We start from the raw sequence: 14,675 nt of genomic DNA, 5'->3' as shown, positions 1-14,675 counted from the left end.
AAGCATTATTATAAAATGCAAGAGCAGCATTATTTTTTAAAGTGTATAAAATATGCTTCACTTTGGAACACAGTTTCACGTGGCAAACTATTATATACCATGATTGTGAAGAAATAAACATGACTTGCAATTTCAAACTGGTAGTTTAAGGAACATTCACACCTAGTTAGAGACTGTGGAGAGAGACAATGTTGATGATAAAAGCACTGTTACCGGCTAGGCTTCATGAATGGCGGGTTCTGAGAAAGCGGTTTGGGTGGTTGACAAGGTTATTGAAGAAGTGGCTATGTTTGCAGGATCCAGACTGGTACAAAAAAGTGACATCTGCTCTTGTTTCCTTCTGGAGTAAGAGTGTTAAAGGTGAAATGCTATTTTGTGGAAAAACAAAGAGTCATGCAAGGTTATCAATGAGTATTTTCAGACAAATCTTTAGTAATCACTAGCAATAAACAATACCCTACACAACCTTCTGGGTAATCCATAATGGGTAATGGGGAGGGATATTTGGTGGCCTTTACCATGGAAGCCCACTTACACCTTTTATGACTGGAATTCCAATGGCTGTCTACTTTTCCCCAGTTGCCAGTTTTCTTGGCTGTTCTCCTGCCCATCTTGCTGCTGGAATCATCAGTGCCAGGTGTGTGGGTTTTAATGGTCTGTGTTTTAGTCACAAAAGAAAGCAAGGTGTAAAAAAGTTTAAATTAAGTTCAAATTGGCAGGTCTCTGCCAAGCAGATGCACGTGAAGGGCTGTGCTTAGAAATCCTGCCAACTACGGTAATTCTAACCACAAGGGGCGACATGTCACGTAATGATCGAACGACTCGAAAAACCCGAAGACTCGAAACAGGTGAATCAATTCCAATACAGAAACTATAGGAAGTTGTGCAAATGCGCATGCGCAACTGAACGAATCACTCCCACGAGACGACTCTTTCTTCCCTAGTCACATTAAAGATTTGTTCAAAATGAATGAATCGTTCAAGAACGACCCATCACTATAACGCAGTGTTACAGGCGACTTTGTGACGCTGCCACCAAATACTCACAGAAAAATCCACAAGTTAATACACACACTGTCTCTACAGTTTCTCCACTCTGAATCCTCCAGGCACTACTTACAAAAGGTTACATTGACAATCGTGTTATGCGTTATTTTTAAAATGTTTCCTTTTCTTAGCACAAGCACAGCTTGTGCTCCATAATGCATTAAAAATAATGCATTTAATCACAAGCAAAGGGGAAGTTCTGTCAATGCATGATTTCCTGGTACACCGATTACATTGATCAGCGCTTCCCGATTCATTTTACCCTCGCACCCCCTTGGTTTGAGAAGAAGTATGAAAAAATATGAGGTTAACACAGAAAAACAGATCACCAATTGAAGCTTTATGAATAATTGATTCACCCTCAATAATTGTTTTGGTAAAGCCATACTCAGTGTAATCCTCCTTCCATTTTATAATTTTTCTGCCACTAGCCATGATTAAATGAACAGTAAAAAAGTAAGAGCGAAGCGAGGGTGACTTATTCAGGCAGGCAGGCGACAGCTCAATAGCTCGAATTTGGATATAAGTAGCTTCTATTTAGTCACCAGAAATATCTTTGTTAGGAATGGAAGTTGAATTTAGTCTTTAAATTTCTATAGTAAAGAAAAAGTTATGCAATGATGACTAAATTTAACTATATAAAGTCAAAACTTGTATATATAAAGTCACTCCCAAATATATAAAGTCAAACCTTGATTATATAAAGTCACTGTCGGAATATATAAAGTCAAAACCTGAGTATATAAAGACAGCGTTGGAATATTTCTGAATATATAATGTAAGCACTGGAATATATAAAGTCAAAACTTAAATATATAAAGTCAGCGCTTTATATATTCTGACGCTGACTTTATATATTCAGGTTTTCACTTTATATATTCCAGCGATGAGTTTATACATTCAAGTTTTGACTTTATATATTCTGACAGTGACTTTATATATTCAAGTTTTGACTTTATATATTCTGACGCCGACTTTATGTATTTGTGTGTGTGTATATATGTACACATGTATGTATATATATATATATATATATATATATATATATATATATATATATATATATGCTGACAAAACAATTACATTAATAATCATGTTACGTTATTTTAAAAATTTTTCCTTTTCTTTTTCATAACTTCTTTAACACACTACTTCTCCACTGCGAAGCGCGGGTATTCTGCTAGTATATATATATATGTTACAGTCCTCAAAGTTTGCTGATCAACCCCAAAAGGTGATACTTAACTTTAGCTCAGCAGTTTAGGTTCTTTGGGAGGCTCTAGAAAATGGTAAGATGATAAGAAGATTTTTGATGGGAACAGGGCATTCTGTTTGTCATTCTCTATTCACCTAAATCTTTCTAACAATCCTCTATAGCCAAGTTGTGCTCTTTACCCAAAAATAGACCTAAACATGAATGTTTTCATATTTCACATTTAACTTGATCTTCTATCTGCCATGTATCATTTATTGTTTTTGAGCGCTTCTTCATTTTGCATGCCTTGTCATACAGTATGTCCTTGAGACACTGCTGTTCTGTCCTTAAAAAAAGTTCTTCTTCTTAGGCAAAATCATTTGTGCTTTCTATGAAACAAAATGCATTTTAAATGCACTGAGCTCCAAACCACAGACACAGTATTACCCAATCAAGTCAGGTTCAAAAAGATTTTATTTGTCATCAAAATGTTTCCTAATGGACACAGGTGATAAAGAAAAAACATTATTAACTGTAATGATTATAAGTATTTAACTCACAATACCAGGACTGTATTTTGTATTAATCATGCTGCAGAGAGCTATATGATTTGTTCCTCATTTATGCAGAAAAAGAATTAAGCTTTGTGCACAGAATTGAGGGACTAACTTGCATCATTTATAAACTGCTGACCTCTTGATAATAACAGAACACCCTGTGATATTACGAAATCAGCTGTGACCAGTTGAGCATATTGCTAAAGACTTGGGTATGTAGTTAATTCCTCCCGACTGTTGTGCAAAAACATTGCATACCTAAGCAAGATCAGGTATTGATCACTAAAGCTTACTATGATAAGTTCTGCTTTGAAACATGTAAACAGATCTAGTATAAAAGAAAGAAATTCCCAGTAATATCAAGCTGATGGCACTAGCTGCTGCAGCCTCCTACTCACCAAGAACAAAAAGCTTCTTTCAATCTACAGGTCTCCTGTCGTTCCTGACCCTCAGCACCCACACAGGCCAGATACACAAGTACTCCTGCCCATCTTGCTGCTGGAATCATCAGTGCCAGGTGTGTGGGTTTTAATGGTCTGTGTTTTAGTCACAATAAAAACAAATTGGCAGGTCTCTGCCAAGCAGATGGCCAGAAATCCTGCCAACTACGGTAATTCTAACCACAAGGGGGCGACATTTAACTGGAGTTGGAAGAAGAGAGAAAAATAAAAACCTTTTATTTAAACCTGGAGTCATGTTGTTTAATATTTTGAATGTAGTTTGGGCTTAGTGGGCCCCGTTCTGGTTATATTTTTGTTTATTATGGTGCTTGAGAGCAGCGACTTGTTGCGTGCTACCTAGACATGCAAGTAAGAATACTTTGAGCCCATGACGGCACTACCACTTTTGTTCCTTTTTCAGAATGATGAAAAATAAAAAAGTTAGTATAAGGTAATTTGTATGAACAAGCACACACCATGATGAAGAAATGGTCAATTTTGTAATAATAAATCACACTTTCCCATATACAATGTACTGTACATATAAAAAGCCTGGTGCAGTTTGAGTAAAACTAGGGAAACAAAAAGAGTAACGTTTGGTTTGTAGGCCACAGAAGTTGTGCTTTCTGTATTTACTGGAGCAATACAAACAGGTAACTTATAGCAATAACCATGTCTTTCTTTAATGGAATGTTGTCCATAGGGAGTGCCACCTGATCAGTCATGTTCACTGTGTTAAACAATGTAAAATGAGCAGAATGTCTGGTTTAATATGCTGAAATGACAAACTTACATCACCCTAAAATGGTTACTCAGGTCTGCAACAAGACAAAATTGAAAAGAATATCAAGATTGTGGTAATGTTTGATAATAAAACAGTCTTTAATACGGATGTAATGAGAAATCCAGTGTCCCATAAATTACAATAACCGATAATAAAATTGTATATTGTGCTATGTGAGGATTCAATGTGTAGTCTCAAGCAGCTCAGATATAGCCATAACACCGAGGTCAGCAGACATATTTGTACAAGGTGACAAACTGTAGCCTCAACTGCATGGAGAGTTCAGCAAATTTAGAATTTACTTTCAGACATAGAATTTCCAGGGGGTAGAATAAAAATTCCTGTGAGATCCAGTGCTTTGGATTCAGTCAAACATACAGAATACACCTTAAATCACTTGTGAGTGCCATGGCTGGACTGGCTGCTATGATTAAGATTAACAGGAAACTTTAAACTGATACTGTAAAATCTTTGGCCAGGATGCAGACACTGGGATCCAGAACTGGATTGAATAGTTTCAGTAGTGAGCTGCTGAATGGATAAATGGTGGGCAACTGCACAATATCTTTGTAGGTCTTAGGTATACCAACTTAAAAGAACAAGCCAAAACACCATCTTGGTAGCTGTTGTATTCCCTGCAGAGCAGAGCACAAGTCCTAGGATTGGGTGTGACTCCAGAACCACCCTGGATGTCCTGCGTCTTTTGACCCAGGAACATCTTAAATAGTGAAGGCACTGGAAGAAGGAGTTCTTTCAGACTATATTTGCTTAGTGAATGCAACTGCATAATGGAGAGAACTTTTTCTCCTACACAGAAATGCAAAGAAAACAAGACACCGTTCCTTGGCCTTTATACTTTCATTATCAGCCCCACAAATTAAATCGGGTAGCCATTAGTTACACTACCATAATTAAATTATTGCATTTTATCCTGATCCATTATTACATTTAGCAAGACATTTCCAACAAAGATTGTTAGTTTTTCTAAGCATTTTACAATTGGGAAATAGGGGTGCAAAATTTTAAGAAATATAATTATGATCTGTGGAAAGCATAATCATACACATCTTTGCCAAATATTTTAGCAATTTCCACATGTGATTTGATTTAAGGGGCTTTATGACTGGATGGCAACAACTGGATGTTGACTTTGCGATGGGATGCACCATTTCTCCAATATTGTTTGTGGCTGCCTTTGAAGTAATTCTGAATTGAGCTAGACAAGTAGTAAGAGGCATGAAATTACCATCTGGCGATGGGCATCCTCCTCCGAGAAGTTACATGGACGACATCACAAGTATCTTCCAGAGAGCCCTTTGCACAACAAGGCTCCTCAAACACCTTGATGACCTGACCTCATGGGCGAGGATGAAGATCAAGTCATTTAAGTCTCGAAGCCTATCAATCAGGAAGGGCATCAGAAAGGGTAATGTTTTGTTTGTCATTGGAGGTGAAGAGATCACAGAGGTGGTTGATCAATCAATCAATCAATCAACATTTATTTATATAGCACATATTCATACAAAAAAAATGTAGCTCAAAGTGCTTTACAAAATGAATAGAAAAATAGAAGACACAATAAAAAATAAACATAAGTCAACATTAATTAACATAGAATAAGAGTAAGGTCCGATGGCCAGGGTGGACAGAAAAAACAAAAAAACTCCAAAGGCTGGAGAAAAAAATAAAATCTGTAGGGGTTCCAGACCACGAGACCGCCCAGTCCCCTCTGAGCAATCTACCTAACATTAGTCAAACAGTCCTCTTTGGATTTAACCCATGTGATCAACCCATCAGAAGTCTGGGGAGACAATATATATCAGAATTGTCAGAGAAACAGGTTTGGAACTTACAGCAGAAACAGTTGGCAGAAGGGCTTGCAAAGACTGACAGCTGTCAACATTCAGAGAAATCCAAGGTGTGGTGTTATCAGTACACACTTTACCAGTGTGTGATGTGGCCACTTAAATTGAGTGAGGTACCATCAATAGTTGCCAGCAGAATGGATCGCATAGCTAACTATTACATCAAGAAGTGGTTTGGTCTCCCACATTGCTTCTCCGAAACAGGTCTCTTTGGCAACAATGCCCTGCAGCTGCCTCTCAAGGCAGTCAGCCTCAGACACAAGCAGGAGACAACTTGTCTGGAGCTAGAACTGAGGGAATCCAGGGACCACCTGATAAGGAAGGCAGAAGTGAATATCGGCACAGGACACAAGTGGAGGGCACATCAGTAGGTTGCAGCACAAAGATGTCCTGAGGAAGGTGCAAGACAGCTGAGTAGGACTGGGCGGAGGAGAATTTACACTGCTATGGAGTAAGACCACAAAGAAGCTGAGATAGACTATGGTTGTGGAGGCGGTTACACATGTAGAGCACATCCGCTAACTCATTTAGGCAGTGTCCAAGAGCCAGCAGGGAGCATGGACACGATGTGAGGCCTATAAAACTAGAGTTGTCAGCTGGGCAGACATCTGGAGGACACCACAATCACAGCTGAGCTTCCTGATAAGGGCGAAGTATCACACTCTCACTTGTCCTGGGAACCTCTCACTGTGGATTGGGAGTGAGTGCCCACTGTGTAACAACAGCAACACAGGTCTCCAGCACATCTTATCGGGATGTGACATAACCTGGTGTTGAGAAAGTTGACTGAGCTATTAGAAAGGATGAGGATGGTGGCAAATAACATTTCAGAACTCCATTGGCCATACATTGTATTTGTTAAGCAAAGGTGAGACTTGACCAAAAAAGCAGCAGGAATGTTACCGTTAGTGCTGACCCCTGGGAGAGCATTGAAGTTGAGGGTGGACTTGGATAAGCAGCTAGTTTTTCCATCAGAAATCACTCATACATTATAAGACCAGACACAGTAATGTGGTCTACAGCTGCTAGGAAGGTCCTCATCATTGAACTTACAATCCCCTGGAAGGAGAAATTACCAGCAGCACTTGAGTACAAGCACTTCAAATAATCTAAGCTGGCAGCAGAGTGCAAGGAGGCAGGCTGGGTGACTTCCATCTATGCAGTAGAGGCTGGATGCAGGGGCTTTGTGGGTACATTAGTAATCTAGCTCCTGTGGGCTACGGGTATGGCTGGTATTGTCTTACAGAAGGCCATTAAAGAGCTGGCAGAGGAGGCAAAGGTGGAGAAGGCTAACTACTGGTTTTGGCTACAGAGGATAGGTAGGTTTTGGAGCTTAACCCCATAGTAAGGCCAGTTGTAGGGAATGGCGGGGGATTTGGGGGCTTGTCCCCATTCGGCCACTGACATTACCAGGAGATGTACGGGGTAGGGGGTAAAAAATCAGTGAGCAGTGGCACCAGCTGGTGACACTGTAGCTGACCAAATTGGCACTGGTGTAGGTATTGTCAGGCAATGCCGAGTAGGATTAAATCCAGCTGTACAACAAATTATACCATACACAAAATAAAAAACAATAACCCAGTTGAGTATTTCTGCCTTGATAAAATAACAAAAGGGGTGACTAAAATATTGTTTTATTGTGCTGAAGATCCAAATAAAAGTGTGCTCCACCAATTACCAAATGAAACACAGACAACACTGTCTAGACCTTCTCCAAGTGTAGTGATGTTTTTCTGACTTTTTTGATGTAGAAAATTACAGAATAAGAGAGGTGTAAAATTTTTAAAAATGTATTCAAACATGAAATTCCTGAGTTAACCATCACAAGAACTTACTGAGATTCATTCATTCACATAACCCATACCAGTATGACCTGATGGTTTTCTGTGCAGATGGCATACAAATGTGACAGCAACAAGTTAAAAATTCTTATTTTATATAATGAAAGATGCCCAAGACCATGTGAATCAATCCATCCATCCTGTTCTTATCTGGTTAGGTTTGTAGACATTGTGACAGAAAGAAACACCAGACATCGCAAAAGTTTGGGGCAGCCACACGTATAATATGTTCCTGGCTGCAAAAGTGAAAGGTTTGTGAAGCGAGTAGTGTTACAAATCTGAGTCCAAAACAGAACTGTCCTCCGAAGGAAGGGAGTGTGGTTTTATAATAAGGTTTAAGGAAGTGAGGTCGTCCTCAGGGCCAGGAAAGGAAGTGACGTCCTCTGAGCTGAGGCACCGGCTCCTGCAGGAGACTTAAAAAGGGAGTCAGTACACCCCGCCGCCCCCTGGCAGATGTGTTAATATTATTCTTTAAGCCCTTTAGCTGCCTCCTATTTGCATGTGTGTGACAACATTTAGAATAAAACTCAAGCTGGAGGCTGGCCAGGGGACCCATCAATGGCAGGGCAGAATCGTATTAAACCCTCTCAGTGCCAATTTTGAGTTGACACTCAAGTGAATCGCATATTTTTGGATTGTTGAAGTGCCCTGAAGTTTTCACCTACCATGACTTTCAATTTTTAAAGCTCCCTGTAAATATGTAAAACTAAAAAAGATATACAGTATAAACTTCAGACCTGCTCTGTGCTGAATATGAGAAGAGTAATTGCAACTGATCTGATAAATGAGATGCAAGGACAAGAAAGACATTCTTACCATCAGCTGCAAAGAAGATGTAGCAGAGAGATCAGAATCATATTATTAGACCCTCAATGAAACTTTAACAGGCTGTGCTTCGCTTCTGTACGGACAAATAACCAAAAATAAGCTAGAAGCACAACTGGTGTTGATGTCAAATGAAGACATGAGCGAGGTATCATGAATTCTAAAAGTGTTTGAATGAAAAAGACCCATCTGAATGCAGGTATAGGAGTCTGGTAATTTCATCCTACGAGAGCAAGGATCTCCTTGGAATCATGCAAAGCAAAATGAACAAAGAGTAAACAACTGTATGAATAAGGCACAAAAGACTTTGAAATATCTATACATTTGTGATGACTTGTGTTCCTGATTTTTTGGAAAGCATTTAGCTCTACAAGAATAAGGCCAAAACTTAAAAAAGACATTTTATGTATCTGGTGTATGTCAAAAATAATATTTCTATACGTTTTTTTCCATATATAACAGGTTTTTGTTATGTTGAGTACCAGTTACACAATCCAAGTGCTGTGCCTACTCAAGTATAAGGATATTAAAGCTTGGCTTATGGCAGGGGTCTCGAACTCCAGTCCTGGGGCCTCATGTGTAAATGGTGTGGACACACAAAAATGTTGCGTATGAACGTTTCCACGCTCACATCTTGATGTATAAAACATAAACTTGGCATAAAGCCACGCATATTTTCACGCCAGCTCAATCCCTGGCGTACGCAAGTTCTCCACTTGGTTTTGCAAACTGGTGGCACCCAGCGTCAAAGCAGTGCTACTGTTCTTGTGTGGTTTCCCTTTCTTTTTTAGATCCACATCCCTGATGCGGCTTTATCAAATACACTGAAATTAACCGCATATTGTTTATTAGTTTAATACATCTGATTGTAATTAACCTGTAACAATATAATAGTACACGGAATGGCCAAATTATTCCAAATATCATAGCTGCTTTAGCGTTGTTATTCTTAGTGCACCACTCAGAGTATTTACCCCACTGTATCTGAGTGTGGAATCACAGCTCTATCGAAGCTAATCAGAAAGAGAATTATTGGTATACAGCATCAAGCACACACTGCCTCAGATATATGCAAAGTTTATTTGAACTTCTCCCATACGGCAAACGCTCAGAGCCTTTCTTGTAGAGACCTTGCGATTCAGAAACAGTTTAATCACAAGAATTACTCACACACTCAATCAAGTGCTCCTTGTAGAATTGTTTGTACTTATAAGTACAATTACCTCAATGTAAACTTGCGATACAGCTTTAATATTGCACAACCTGAGCCACTTTATAAAGCGCGTATTTAAAATCTGATGACAATATCATTTTTAAGATGAAATGCAGCAACATTACATTATACAGATAACATTTTAACATCATTTAAATAATCTATATTGTTAATAATTAAACTTGTGAGCACACGGTGTTGCAGTGGTAGCGACGAGCTGGCGCCCATTCAGAGATTGTTCCTGCTTCACACTGTATACTTGCTGGGACTAGCGTGACCCTGGATGGATAGCTGGATAGAATAATTAAACATGTACTACAAAGATATTTCAGTGTTCCTTAAAGGTTTTGAAGAATCGGCATTCTAAGTTTACAGAAGGCTAGACATCCATTACAGAGCTGATTGTGTGGCCATTGGTTACTTGGAGAAAGAAAAGGAATTGGGGGTTAGTACGTTTGAAAGAGACAGTACTGCTGCAATAAATTATTTCATCGAAGGTCGTGCAGCAAGCATCTTGTGGGAGGCAGGAACAATATCTGGACAGAGCGCTAGCTCGTCACTATCACTGTACCACCATGTTCCCATGTTTAATAACATGCTTTAATTCCTATCATCATGAAAATGATATGAAGTATACATCTCAGTATTTAAATTATTCATGGAGCTGTGATATCACGAATGCAATGGATTCTGTGTCCTGTTAGAGGAAGAGAAAGGCCGTTTAAGAAGTATGTAGTGATTCACACACATAGAGCACATAGAAGATCAAATACAAAACAAATCATTTAATGTGCTACTTTAGTTACGATGGTATTTGAGAAATTAGTAAATTAAACGATTTTAAGATGAAATTTATGATGTTCTACTTTAATGACAAAAAATAAACTAGGTGTTTAAAGTGGAAATTTCGAGATTAAAGTTGACATTTCGAGCTTTTATCCCTTTGTGTGCCTATTTTTTATTCTTTTCTCTGTACCTTAGTAAGCTTTCATATGACACTCAGGCGATGGGCTATGACTCGCCTTTTCATGGCGACCTTCATATATGACCACTTCTTTTTTATTTCGGGCACTGTGCGACTTTGTGAACTTGAATTTTTGAGTTTCTCTGACACTCTATGCCACTTGATCAACTTCCTTTCCTTGTTTATACCACTGTTTAAACCAACAAATAGTATGTTTTTCATTGCCTCCACTTGGTTTGCACTGAAATTCTTCTATTTTCCCCAAGCTTTTGCCATTGTCTTTTCACAGAACACTGAACTTAAGGGCTATTTATATTGATTTGCATATTCAAAGAGGCGTAATTGAGGGACGAGAAAGGGTAGGGACTCAGGCACGTGCACGTGCGTTACTTTTTACAGTGACCGGGATTTATGTAGCCGAAGAACGTGCATCTGGATTTGTTTGTGTGCATGCACATTTCTGCTTTTGTCCGTATGCCAAGTTTTAGTGTGAATTCTATACACAGTGTTATGAATGAGGCCCCTGGAAAGCCGCAGTGGCTGCAGGTTTTCAGTCTAACCATCTTCTTAATTAGTGGCCAGTTTTTGCTGCTAATTAACTTCTCTTGTCTTAGTTGATTTAGACACCTTAGTTGTTTCTCCTTCCTTAATTAGCAGCCAAACAATAATGAGACACGAAATGAGCTGCCACAAGAGCAGCTCACCTCTGCCCATTAAGCAGTATCTGAAAATAAAGAAAGGTGATGATCTCAGTAAGGCCAACCCTGCTCAGGTCACCAAAACATTTTGATGGTGTTCTTAGACAAAAACAGAAAATCAACAGTTTTAGAAATGACTGCTATGGCAGAATGAGAGCAGCAACAAACCATGGAATTAAATAACGAGTTTAATTAAATCTCTTTGAGAAACTGGTTGGAGCTAAACTGGTTGGAGGTTGAAGCCCCAGTTTAGCTGGCCATCTGTCGGCTTATTTCATATCTCATTTCTGTTTGGCTGACATTTAATGAAGAAAGGAATCAATTCAGAGCACTGAATTCTTACAAACAGGGCTAGTAAAATAAAGGGAAAATAAGTTAATTAGCAGGGAAGTGATCAGGAAAAAGGGTTAGAATGAAAACCTGCAGCCATTGTGGCCCTCCGGTTCAACACCTTTGGCTTATGGACTGGATGTGATGAAATCCCAGCCTTGTCACTGTCGATATTCACTTTGCCATAAGTTTTCCAGCTTCTTGAGTTTTCCTTGCACATTCCAAAGATACACAGCTTAGATGAACTGGTGACCCTTAAAGCGGCTCAGTGGCAGTGAGTGTGGGCATTGGACTGGCACAACATAAAGGGCTTTACACTCAGTTGAAGCTCAGTGCCAGAATGGCAGTAAGCAGCAAGTTCATAATGAATGGTATATTTAGTCTTATAGCTGTTAATTGAATGGATTTTTAATGGACGGTTTAAATCTCTGCTGTGTGGGCTTTAATATATTATGTAACCTACATGTGGAAAATCATACAGTTTAATAAACTATAAAATTTGAAATAAATGATACTTTATTATAATTTAATTTAAAAAATATGTAACTAAAAAAGTCAAGGCAACCCAATATTCTAGCTGTTGCTGGAAACCTGAAATCAGAGCACTTTATTATTCTTGAGGAACATGTAATTTTTTTGTGGTTAACAAATGTAAAGCAGAACATGCAGAAAAGCAGATGACAAAATAAAAACCATGTAGTGAGTCAAAGATAAAATGCCTATGCTGCACTATTTAACATTATCTGGTTACATTTGACAATATTTCACCTACGCTTTGAGCTGAGAATTAAAAGCACTGAACTTTATTTAGAAAATATGTAAACTAAAGTAGCAATAGCTTGTTAGCGTCAAGTCAATTTAATGCATGATGGACTTTTAATGAATTCTGTCTTCCACTATTAGGTACTTCAGGGCTCATTCACTGCGTTCCTGCTCTTAATCACTCTCTCTTGTCTGGGTGACCTTGGATAATTCTTGTATTTACATCTGTTTGGTAAATCAAGAAGAGACCCTGGAATCCAAGTTAAACTGAAAAAGGTGATCTTTTATAATATTGCACTCTATTTGTTTAAGAGAAATATATGAGCATGGTTCTTGTAAAATTCCTTCTGCCATATATAAATATATAGGATTATACTATTAGGCATGTGTTCCATTCCACCCACATATATTCTGATCAGGCAAAAGGCAGGAGCCCACCCAGAAATACCATCCTAATCACAAAGGTACACTAAAATGGTGTTATTGTATGCATTCCTGCAGTTGAAGTGGTTTGCTTCTGCTTCTGCTCTCTCCTTCGTGAATTTAAACTTTGCATTTTCTGCATTTCCTTCTTTACTTCAATCAAAGTGACGATTCTACACCCATCCATTATAATAAGGAGCCATGGAAAGGTCAAGCTTATCCCAGTACAATCAAAATCATATTATGTGATATCATCTACTTGTAATGTTTTTATTTTTATACTGTATTGAGGATGTGTTCTGTTCTGTTTATTGCATTGTATTGTATTGACACCCTTCTCTTTGACACCCACTGCACACCCAACCTACCTGGAAAGAGGTCTCTCTTTGAATTTCCTTTCCCAATGTTTCTTTAATTTTTTTCCTACAAGGGTTTTTTTTGGGAGTTTTTCCTTGTCTTCTTAGAGAGTCAAGGCTGGGGGATTGTCAAGAGGCAGGGCCTGTTAAAGCCCATCAGGGCACTTTTTGTGTGATTTTGGGCTATACAAAAAATAAATTGTATTGTAAATTGTAAGTGCAAGAAATTAAATGAACACCTCTACTTTGTAGGGAGCGGTCATCCACTATATAATAAAACACTAAGGTCTGTGTCCAGTCCATCTAAACAATATGATTGGTCAGTTTGGCTTTAGTGTGATTGGTCAGTTTGGATTTGGTGACATAATGAAATGGGAAGTGTGAGTGTGAGATGCATAAGGAGGAGTAAAGGCAATGGAGGCAGGAGGAGGAGTCAAAAGTATAGAACCAGACAGGAAGTGAGAAAGGTGCATTGAAAACAGTAACAGAGTCTGAGAAACAGGCTTTATGGCAATGCACTTGAGAAATGGAGACATTCACACATGCAAATACAGAGGAAAGGCACTGAATGTACACGTAGGGCAAAAGATTGCAGATATTTTTTTAATTATTCTGTTATGTGATTGGGACAAGTACCTTGGCTAGTTTTATTAATAACTAGCAAAATACCCACGCCTCGCAGCGGCGAAGTACTGCCTTAAAATATTTATTAAGAAGAAAATTAAACCTTTTTAAACTGAGGGAAAATATACCAATAATTATTTGTTAAGGATCTCTTTGTATACCACATTGTGAGTTCGGCCTTCCAGTTGTAATATTGTAGCGGTCAATAGCCGCTAAGATTCACACCGTTGATGAGTCGGTGATTTATTTATTTTACTGGAGGATTACCAGGGACAACCCCAGCCTTGGAATGACACACACACACACTACAGAGACAAAAAAAAAGAACACACAGGGAGTTTAAACGATAAAAGGTATAATGAAATTAAATTATGTAAATGAAAACAATAATACCACCCCTGACTCCTTTGGAAATATTACATTTAACATATAACACAACAGACACACAGCAAAATCCATGGAAACCCAAACCGGATGAAATGAGAAGTGGTGCAGTTAAGTCCCGCGATCTGTATGATGAAAGGGAATGGAAAACACAGTCCTACCGGTAGTTGCTGTAAGCATGACGACAGATGGATGGTTCAGGAGCGCTCCTTCTTCTGGGAAAGCCAATAAATCCACACACAGTCCCCATTAGACAGTAGACAGGTAGACAGACGATCCAGACAATACAATCCAGGACACAATGATGATAAATGATGCTAAATGGCAGAATTAACGGCAAGCAGTCCAGCAGATATACATAACACAC

Source organism: Polypterus senegalus, chromosome 3, assembly GCF_016835505.1.
Source record: "Polypterus senegalus isolate Bchr_013 chromosome 3, ASM1683550v1, whole genome shotgun sequence".
NCBI classification, from domain to species: Eukaryota; Metazoa; Chordata; class Cladistia; order Polypteriformes; family Polypteridae; genus Polypterus; species Polypterus senegalus.
Note: the sequence above shows the minus strand (reverse complement) of the source record.